This window comes from Saimiri boliviensis, chromosome 1 (assembly GCF_048565385.1).
Source record: "Saimiri boliviensis isolate mSaiBol1 chromosome 1, mSaiBol1.pri, whole genome shotgun sequence".
Lineage (NCBI taxonomy): Eukaryota > Metazoa > Chordata > Mammalia > Primates > Cebidae > Saimiri > Saimiri boliviensis.
The window spans coordinates 107,772,355-107,784,207 of record NC_133449.1 but is presented as its reverse complement, the minus strand read 5'-3'; positions in this window follow the sequence as shown (position 1 = coordinate 107,784,207).

Genomic DNA, 11,853 nt, shown 5'->3' with positions numbered 1-11,853 from the left:
ACATTTTGAAGTTAGAAAGTTCTTGTCTATTGCATCCTAGTTTGATACTGGAACACTTTCATTGATTCTGGCTATATTACTCTTCCATAAAATTTCTTTATGGCCACAAATATACTCAGTCTTGATTTCTAACTCTGTCTCCAGTCCATCCTTCTTATTGACTGTTTACTGACTATATATAAATTTATCCTTATTTATATAACTGTTACACATGCATGCACACACACACACACATATTATTGTGCTGCTGGGCAGTATTAATTGCAAGATATGTAATATCAGGACAGAAACAATGTAAAGGTGGCAGAGGATATGAAAACTCAGAACCAGTCAGTCTCAGCCAGGAAAATTTGCAGAACTCTTTCCCTGTGATTACTTTTTCAGTTGCCTCATTGTACCACTATTAATTTCTACTGTTCTTTGAGAGAAATCGCATCCCAGTGACAAGTAACATTGAAAGACCTTGGGCGCATCCAAGCTCAATGGTAAACTTTCTGGTATTGATATTGGATTAGCAGCTTAGACTATGTAGAGTGTTTGGGGGATTTGGAGGCTGATCAAGAAAAACTATAGGACTACAAGAGGCAGTTGTGTACAAAAAGCGTCATTTAGCAATTCTCAGACATGCTTCCATGAGAGGGATGTTCCTTTATGGCAGGGTGTCATCCAGAGGCTTATGGTTACAGGGACAGAAGAGAGATTCATAAGGAAACTCCAGTAAGACAGGAGGATGAAAGATAGGCTTCCTAGTATAGGTGGTGATCCTCAGAAGCATAATAAGGAGTTCGTCAGAGAACTCTGAAGGGCAATAGTGACTTAGAGCAGGGGTCCCCAATGCCCAGGCCACAGACCAGAGGCAGTCCATGGCTCTGTTAGTAACCAGGCTGCACAGTACAGTGTTGAGTGGCAGATGAGTGAAGCTTTATCTGTATTATTTGCTGCTCCCCATGGCTGCATCACTGCCCAAGCTTCACCTCCTGTCAGATCAGCAGCAGGGGGATACAGATTGTGTGCTCCTTGTGAGAATTTAATGCCTGATGATCTTTCACTGTCTTCCAACACTCCCAGATGGGACCATCTAGTTACAGGAAAACAAGCTCAGGGCCCCCACTGACTCTATATTAGGTGAGTTATATAATTATTTCACGATATATTATAACATAATAACAATATAAATAAAGTGTGCCACAAATTGAATTTGCTTAAGTCATCGTAAAGCCATCCTCCCTTCCCCACTCATGGAAAAATGGTCTTCCATGAAACAGGTCCCCGGCAACAAAAAGACTGGGGACTGCTGGTTTAGATTATTAAAACCACAGTCTCTCCCTTACTAATGGCCAACAGATGTAGTAAAAGACTTTGTGGGTACACAAAACAGGTAGCCTCTAAATGACTAAAAGTCTACTTATTTGGATAATTTATTTTAATAATTTCAACTTTTAGATTAGGGGGTATATGTGCAAGGTTGTTAAAAGGGTGTATAGTATGAGCTGAGATTTGGGGCACAATTGATCCCATCACACAGCTACTGAACATAGTGCCCAATAGTTAGTTTTTCTTTTCTTTTGTTTTTCTTTTTTCAGATGGAGTCTCACTCTTTCACGCAGGCTGGAGTGCAGTGGCCAGTCTCAGCTCACTGCAGTCTCTGCCTCCAGGGTTCAAGTAATTCTCCTGCCTCAGCCTCCTTTGTAGCTGATACTAAGAATGTATTCCACCACACCTGGCTAATTTTTGTACTTTTAGTAGAGACAGGGTTTCATCATGTTGCCCTGGCTGGTCTTGAGCTCCTGACCTCAAGTGATCTGCCCACCTTGGCCTCCTAAAGTGCTGGGATTATAGGCATGAGTCACTGCTCCCGGCCCCAGTAGTTACCTTTTCAATTCTTTCCTTCTCCTTCTCTTCCAGTAGTCCCCAGTGTCTAATGTTGCCATTGTTATGTCCACGAGTACCTAATTACCTTTCACTTATAAATTAGTAATGTTTCTGCATTAATTTGTCTAGGATAATTGCCTCCAGCTGCACCCATGTTGCTGTAAGGGACAAGATTCTGGTCTTTTTTATGGCTGTATAGTATTCCATGCTGTATATTTACAATTCATTATCCAGTTGTTTCGGTTATCTTTAAAACAATTGGGAGCATAAAATTTTCAGTTTGGTCATGGCAGGTATTAATTTGCCGTGAAGAAATAACCTAGGGAGTAATACCAAGAGACCATTGTTTGGCTCATTTATAGAGCAGATTGCCACAAAGAACTAAGAATATAAAAAACTGAGAGGATTTTCTGGACAAAGCACATGAAAAGGTCTTCTGCTTCTTTCATTGTATGAATTTTTAAGGAAAAAAGAGAAGGATAAGGATTTGGGGAAAGCTGGGTTGACATACTTATTAAATCTTTATTAAATGAGCCTTATCTGAATAATGTTTGGGCAGCACAAGGGATGAATCTTATGATATTGTTAATACTGGACTATGAATAACACTACCTAAAATTTTCCTAATAAAATAATCATGCCAATTATCTCAGATTCCAAAGGCTTAGGCTACTAAAACCATCTATGGAGCAATAACACTCAGTACTCAAATGACCTTAACAACTTAGTTCCACCTACCATTTCTCTTAAGTTTTCTATCACTGTACATGAAACAACCTGATCTCCTGTCTTGCAAAAGAACCCAGAGTATTTGTCATTGTTTTATTCCATTTTGTTGTTGGTTTTGCTTTAAATATTTTTTTTTCTTTGAGGCAGAGTTTCACTCTTGTTGCTTAGGCTAGAGTGCAATGATGCAATCTCGGCTCACTGTAACATCTGCCTCCCAGGTTCAAGCAATTCTCCTGCCTCAGCATCTCCAATAGCTGGGATTACATATATGCACCACCATGCCCAGCTAATTTTTTATTTTTAGTAGAGACAGGGTTTCACCATGTTGGACAGGTTGGTCTGAAACTCCTGACCTCAGGTGATCCACCCGCCTCGGCCTCCCAAAGTGCTGGGATTACAGGTATGAGCCGCTAAATAATCTTTAAGTTAACCAATCTATCTGTGCTGTCTAGAGATGCCCCAATCCATCCTACTTGATCCGTGGTGAATAGTGATAGATTTCTTCTTCCTTCCTTCCTTCCTTCCTTTCTTCCTCTTTCTTCCTTTTTGATGGTCTCACTCTGTTACCCAGAGGGGAGTACAGTGACCTCAACCTCCTAGGTTCAAGCAATCCTCTCACCTCAGCCTCCCAAGTAGCTGGGGCTTCAGGTGTGCACCACCAGGCCCAACTAATTTTATTTTATTTTTGTAGAGATGGAGTTTTGCCATGTTGTCCAGGCTTATCATGAACCCCTGGCCTCAAGCCATCCTCCAACCTTGGCCTCACAAAGTGCTGGGATTACAGGCATGAACCAACATACTTGGCCAGATTTCTTATTAATGTATCCAGAAAAAATTATAAATTATCTCCTTTGTAAAGTTTTCTCTGAAATTCCCAGGCAAAATCAATAAATGTACCTTCTGTGTTTCCATAACATTTTGCCTGTGATATTAAGGAAATTTTATACTTCATATTATAATTTTTTTTCTATAATATAGGCTCCCCTCATCCTATCCCTTTAAGAGAATCCCTCTCATAATGTTAATTCTCTATGAGTTAGAGCAAGGTCTGACACACAAAGGTGCCAAATAATGATTTGCTAGATTCATAAAGTATGTATATTGCTGGGCGCGGTGGCTCAAGCCTGTAATCTCAGCATTTTGGGAGGCCGAGGCAGGTGGATCACGAGGTCAAGAGATCGAGACCATCCTGGTCAACATGGTGAAACCCCGTCTCTACTAAAAATACAAAAAAAAAAAAAAAATTAGCTGGGCATGGTGGAACATGCCTGTAATCCCAGCTACTCAGGAGGCTGAGACAGGAGAATTGCCTGAACCCAGGAGGCAGAGATTGTGGTGAGCCGAGATAGCGCCATTGCACTCCAGCCTGGGTAACAGGAGCGAAACTCGTCTCAAAAATAAACAAATAAATAAATAAAGTATGTATATTGTTTTTACTAACTTTGCTAAATGTTTATCTGTCTTAATGAAATATGAATGTAATAACTTGTGCTAAAGGAGAATATCAAGTGATTAATAATAATTATTTTATTATAAGAATATATATTAAAATTAGCAAAAAGTTAAAACAAATTTTTTACAAAAGGCAGGAATGAATTTCAAAATACATAAAAAGTCTGATAGTATTTCAGAGTTCTATTATTTTTGATTATCTGAGGAAGGTAGAACTAGTTGTCCAGAATATTTTGTCCCATAGTTCAGTGAGGAAGCTTCTTTTGCGTGGCATACAACATTCTTCATGACATAATGTCACATGTTCTCTCCATATATGGGAGCCAAAAAAGTTGATGTCATGAAGGTAAAGAGTAGATTAATGGTTACTAGAGGCCAAGAAGAGTAAAGGTAATAGGGGATGAAAACAAGATGGCTAATAAGTACAAAACTACAGCCAGATAGAAGGAATAAGTTCTAGTGTTTGATGGTACAATAGACTGACAATAGTTAACAATGACTTAAGGTATATTTTAGAATAGCTAGAAGAGAATGTTTGGAATGTTCTCAGCACAAAGAAATTGAGGTTATTAATATCCTAATTACCTTGATTTGATTATTATATGCATGTATTAAAATATCACATGTACCTCATAAATATGTACAATTGTTATTTAGCAATAAAAAATAAAATAAAATTTTGCATACATAAGAAAAATTATCCAGGTTATGAAAAACCAGCGTCATTAGAATTTGCCCCTAAGAGAAATTTGATAATTATTAGAATAATAAGAAAAGTCACTCAGGGGCATGTCTATTTTAGCATATAATAGGTTGAATAAATTCTCCCTTGTTCACGCTACTTCTAGATTTTCTTTTACTTCACACCATCTGTTGGTGTGCATCCTGTGTTGCTTTCTGCATCATTTTGTAAGGCATAAGCAGAACACCTGCCTCACAGATGGTCCAAGGCTCCATCAGATACCCAGATGCAAAACTGATGAAAAGAGAATTGGCCAAATTTGAGGTGAGTAAAAATATATTGAATGCAATTAACAAATTTTCATGAATACAGAGAATAATGAGGAAAACTTATTAAGGATCTGCAGCTTAATTATATTTTAGGCTCTGTACAATGAACTGTCTCTTTTTTGTGGTTATATAGACTAAATTTCTGGATCACCTCACTTGATCACAAACATCGAAAATAAACCTTGGAGCAGAGCTGGCAATATATATATATGATGGCTGTGGTGGCCCCTCTGGAGTGGGCTGCAGCCCACTGGCTGCAGCAGGGGAGGTGTGGCCAGGGTTAGGTGTTCCAGGTGGGATCCCCACATCCCTAGGCACAGCTGTAGCTGCCCAGTTGCAGCTCCAGACCCAGGCATGCCTGTGCTCTTGGAGGCCCAGGAAGCCCCTTGACCCTGCAGGCTTGAAAGTGCTTCTTCTCACTGCTTGGCCTCTCCCCATTCTTTGTGCCCACTCCAGGGGAGAGCAAAGCTGTGGCTGAGCCCAGCTACTGTCACAGTCTAGCAGGTTTTGTGCACATTTAGGGGCAGTGCTGACCCATCAGCTTCCTACCATCTCAGTTCCCTCAGGACTTTGGGTGCTGATGAGCATGGGAGAGAGGCTGAGCAGGAGTTTCATGACAGCTCTTCCAGGGCCCGCAGGTACCTGTTGGCATAAAGAGCCTGAGAGTCATGAACAGCATGTTGATGGCAGAGGGAGACAGGTTCCTGGGCAGAAAGGGGTGGTTCACTGGAGAAATCCCACCTTCAAGCCAGGGACAACCTGAAGCCTGAAGGCCAAGCTGTCAGTTCCAGGTGGAGTCCACAACCTGGAGTAAAAATTTATGGTGCTTTTTCTGGGCCTTCCCATTGCTGCCCATGAACTAATCAGCATGCACTTCCTCCCTTCTGAACCCATAAAATCTCCCAGACTCAGCCAGACTCACACAGACTTTGGGATGACCTGCCTACAGAAAGGAGCTAAACACTGCAAGTCTCTTCTCAAGAGAGAGCTGGATACTCATCAAGAGGACCTGCCTGCAGAAAGGAGTTCCTACTTCGGGTCTCCTGAGAACTGCTCTTTCGTTCAATAATGCTCTTCTCAGCCTTGCTTACCCTCTAGTTGTCCATGTGCCTCATTCTTTTGGACACAAGACAAGAATTTTGGACCTGCTGAATGGAAGGATTGAAAAACTGTAACACAAACAGGATTGAAACACGCCCACTCTTTTCCATGTTGCAAGCAATGAGAAGGAGAGAAGAGCTGTAGCCCTTTGGGGACCCCAGACCTAGGGGCTCCCTGAGCCAGAGCTGTGATTACCCTCTTGGGGCTCTGCGGTTTTTGGCATCTCCAAGCTTCTGGGTGTTACTTTGTTCCCCTTGTCCAGACATGGGTGCCTGCAAGAGAAGCAGCATGCAGTGCATCTGGTCCAGCTGCAGCCTCACATGGAGCCGGCGCCTGTGTCAGCACCTGGAGCTGCCTGCCCCAATGCAGCAGCTGGCATGCCTGACTGTGTGCAGTGGTTGGACCTTGCACTTGCTTGCCCACACACTGGTGACCTCTTTGTGCCTGGCCTGCCCTTAGCAGATGTGGGATCCGGGATGGTAGCATGAGCCAAGTGCAGTCTGTCAGGACAAGTGGGTAGAATGAGCTCAACAGGTGCAAGGAATACTCAGGCAGAAGGTATCACTGACACAGAGGTTTCCAGCTGATGAAGTGACACCCCAAGGATCATGTGACATTGATTGTGAAATAAATAGTATTGCATAGTTTCTTCATTTGATATGTATGATTATAGGTCTTCCAGGACAAATACATGATACAGTCTGCATTATTGATGTTTTATAGACCCTGGTAGACATCACTAATCAATGACAGCCCTCTGGACAGCCACTACCAATCAATCAGAGTGTGTATTTACATTAAAAGCTATTTATCTTCATGTAGTTATTTTTAGACACACACCATATATTTCTTTATCTATCTACATCTGTCTATCTATCTATCTCAAACAAATTGGGAAAATACTGACACTCATTTTTCTCATCTTCCTTCAAATGTGTCCTATTCATAAAGGTTTTCTTTGGTGAAACTATAAAGAAGTCCCACTCTCCAGGAATTATCAAATATGCCACCTGTTCACATGCAATTTATCATATTTGAAATTATTATGGTTACGTTTGTTTCCTTGCTTTTTTTTTTTTTTTGATATCTCAAATGAAAATGTAAGTGGGGATGGATGCAGCAATTTTGGCACGTGTATACCTATGTAACAAACCTGCACTTTCTGCACATGTACTGTAAAACTTAAAGTATAATTTTAAAAATTGGGGGGAAAATGTAAGTTCTAAGAAAGTCAGAAGTTATCTGCCTTAACTTTTCTGTATTCCCAATACAGACGAAAGTGTTTAATAACTAGTGGTCACTCAATAAATGCTTGTTCAATGTAAGCAGTAAACTTTATATGAAAAGGTCCAAGAGCAGGAACAAAAATGAGAAGTGTCTAATTCATACATATTAGTTCTTTTTATCTGTAGAAAATTCTGTCCAAAATAAATATAATGTGAACCACATATACACATTTTAAATTTCTAGTAGACCCACCAAAAAATTGAAAAGAAGCAGAGGTAAAATAGATTTTAAGAATATATCTAGCTTAATACAATATATTCAAAGTAGCATCATTTTATTATGGTATTGATAATAAAATAATTAATGAGATATTTTCTTATTTTTTGAACTAAGCTACTGAAATTTGGTGTGTATGTGATACTCACAGCTCATTTTAATGTGAACTAGTCACATTTCAAATGCTTTGTAGCCATAGATGGCTAGTGTCTGCTGCATTGGACACTGTGGATGTAGAATATAGTTTGTGTGGGAGTTTTATGAAAAATGAGCCCAAATGGTAGGGCTATAATTCAGTAAGCATGGCATGGTGAGATATGTAAAACAAATTAACAAAAAGAAGGAGATGATTATCATTGTGTTCAAGGAAAAGTAACATAATGTATGTTGAAGTTAGAAGGTGGCAAGAAAAATTTGGAATTTGGTTGCCATGAAAAAAGGAAGAAATAATAAATATTTGAATTTAAGCAGTGACATAGACTGGGAAGGGTGGGGTAGATAAATCAGATTCAGTAAATATTCGCAAGTAGACATTTATTCAATGCAACTTCACAGAAATCTTCCTATTTTACACCAATAAATATTTCCAGGTTTCATTTAGAGTGATTTGCTGTGATAATAACAGTTAAGAATTATGAATCTTTTCACTCATAAAAGAAATCTTTTTACACCTTTACATTACACTCAGCTGACAGCAAACCTGTCAAAAAGCAAATTGATGGATGAAATATGAACATAACATTTAAAAACACTGAACCTCTTTATATAAAACTTGGTTGGAGGCTTAAAGTAGAAGTATCTTTTGAGGCTACATCTTTGTATTCAACAAAAGATAGAAGAGTCTTCGTATAAGGGGTGTGTCATCCAAATACTGCCCCATCATTTCTGCTCATACAAAAGCAACAGTCTTTAAAGCCTGGCTCAGACCTTGTTTCATCCATGAATATATAAGACTTTTGTGGGCCTATAATGTACCAGACATTGAGTTAGTTCCCATAAGTGAAATATCTCACTTGACCTATGATCTCTTGGAGATCCCAACTATTCTCCAGCTCATTGCATTATCTAAAGGATGTGGGAGTGTTTAGTCTCTTCTTTCACTCTATTACTTTTTGCTAAAGGAAAATACATTAGTTCATGTTTGCCAGAGAATTAATAGACACCAGGGTACATGTAAAATACTTAATATGTATTATTTTATTCTTTGTTGTTGTTGTTTGTTTCCTTTGAGACAGGGTCTTGCTCTGTCACCTAGACTGGAGTGCAATGGTACAAGCTCCACTTACTGCAGCCTCTTTCAATTGGGTTCAAGTGATTATGGACCTCAGCCTCCTGAGTAGCTGGGACTACAGGTATGCACCACCACGCCCAGCTAATTTTTATAGTTTTAGTAGAGACAGGATTTCACCATGTTGGCCAGGCTGGTCTTGAACTCTTGACCTCAGGTGATCTGCGTACCTTGGCCTCCCAAAGTGCTGGGATTACAGGTGTGATCTACTGCACCCAGCTGTTTGTAACAACTCTGTAATGTAAGCACTATTATTACCCAAATTTTCCAAATACGAAACTGAGACTTAGAGATGTTAAGAAGCTTTCCAAAGTCATAAAGTGAAGAATAGATACGAACAACATTGGTCTGAAATTTAAAAACAACCATATAAAATATTTTTTTACCTCAAAATCATTTATTCTATTATTAAACCAACTTAAGGGCAACAGCAATGAGAGTTGCAAAAAGGAGACTGTCTACACGTTAGATAGTCCTGAAAAATTAAAGAAAATGAGAATTGAGATGATTTGTTTCAGTTGCATTTCTGGGAGAGGTCAACTTTGGTAGATTCTGAAGCAATATTTCAGATGAGGAAAGGGGAAGAGAATGGGAAGTCATTGTTATGCAGATTGCGATTGAGTAAGGAGTTCTGTAGGTAATATATTCTCCACGGGAAATCCTAAAACCTCTTCCTCCACCGCATTCAGTTCTGTAATCTGACTTCTGTGGGAAGTCACTGAAGGAGATGTGAGTAATATAATTGTTATAATTACTATCCAATTTGAGCCTGATCTACTAGACAGTTGTAGACACTCAGAGTTAACAGTGACTTTATAAGCATGTAGTTCAGCATCCTACCATAAACCTTTAATTTTCTCTGGTATCTTTGGACAAAGCATACAATTTGATAACCTGAGATTAAATATTAGTCCCTTTAGTTTATTTTAATTGTTAAATGAATGCAAAAATTATAGTTAAAATGAATGCAATCTGTTAGTGCTGCTCTGAAATTAGAATAAAGACATGATACATAGGTGTATTTATATAGAGTAAGAGTTATATATTTTACATTTCATATAATATGCAGTGACTTGACAATATAGTACATGATTTTTTTTTCTTCTTCTGCACCCTAAGGAGTCCTAATAATGATCTATCTATTCATAAAACAACTCTTTGGCTTTCAGACATCATGGCTGTTAATGCCTAACTCTCAGACTTGCTAAAAATAGTTTGAAATTCTTATGAGAAAGAAAGAAAAACTTCTATCCACTGATAAGATGTTTCTTCTGTGAAACAGAGAGACTCTCAAATCTTATGGCACCACTGAAGTGTTAAAAGTATAATTTCTCATGTCCTTAATTCACCCCCAACTCGAAGTATGTTTTCTCTCTCAAACCATTCAGAGTAATTTTTGTTACCAATTCAGCAGATGCTCTCAATTTCAGATTCATTTTTTCCATCTAATTGTTTCTCTTTTTAACAGCTTTATTGAAGCATAATTGATATATAAAGAATAAAACATATTTAATATGTACAATTTGATGAGTTTGGACATATACAAGCACTCATGATACCATTACCACAATCAAAGTAATAGACATACTTCCCAAAGTTTTCTCATGTCTTTGTGTATGTGTGTGTATATGTGTGTGTTGTGTGTGCACGTATGTGTGTTGTGTGTGCATGTGCGTGTGTAGTTGGAGCACCTAACATGAGACTTGCACTTTTAATCATTTCTTATTGGCCATTTGCTTTCTGTTTATCAGTGTATTGAGTGGTAATTGAGCAGGCCTGTTCTTAGTAAGAACCATCATCTCCCTCACTGAGGGTACTGGGCTTCAATTAAAACAAAGAAAATGCAGTGCAGTATGTAAGGGGCAGTCAAAAACATGTTGTCCAGGCTAACAAGCAATTTTTATTGCTGAGGTTGCAATGATCTGAATTCATATTTTGAAATCATAATCCCAAGACAATAGTGTTAGAAAATTGGGCCTTTAGGAGGTGAGTAGGGCAAAAGTCCTCATGAATGAGCTTAGTGCCTTATAAAAGGAATCCTAGAGGGTTCTCTTTCCACTTTCCCAAAGTGAAATCACAGTGAAAATTTATAAATCTATGAACCAAGAGAGACACTTTCATCAGACGGAATTGGCTGGTGCCTTGATCTTTGACTTCCCAGTTTCCAGAGCGATGATAAATAAATTTTCTTTGTTTATGAGATACTAATGTATGCTTCTTTTTTGTTATAACAACTTGAACAAACTAAAATAGAAATTTTACACTGAGAAATGGGGATGCTGCCATCATAAATACCTAAAAATGTGGAAGCATCTTTACAACTGGGGAATGGGCAGAGATTGGAAGAGTTTTGAGGTGCATGCTGGAAAAAGCCTACACTGCCATAAATGAACCTGTAAGAGTATTTCTGGTGAGAGACAAGAAAAAAAAGAGGAGCACTGTAGACAGAGCCTCAGTCTTCTTAGAGAGTACTTAAGTAGTCCTGAACAGAATGTTGGTAGAAATATGGATGGCTAAGGCCAATCTGGTGAGGTCTCAGACAGAAATAAAGAACATGTTATTGGACAATGGAAGAAACACATCCTTATTATAAAATGACAAAAATATGGCTGAATTGTGATTGTATTCTGGTGTTTAGTGGAAGGTAGGACTTGTAAGCAACAAAAATTGGATATTCGATTGAGTCAGTTTTTAGCAAAGTGTTGAAGGAGTGTCCTGCTTTTACTTGACTGCTCCTCATTAAATCTGAGAAGAGAGTAATGACTTAAAGACAGAATCATTTATTAATCAATTTAAAGGGGCTGGGTGTGGTGGCTTATGCCTATACTAATCCCAGCACTCTGGGAGGCTGAGGCAGGTGGATCACCTGAGGTCAGGAGTTCAAGACCAGCTGGCCA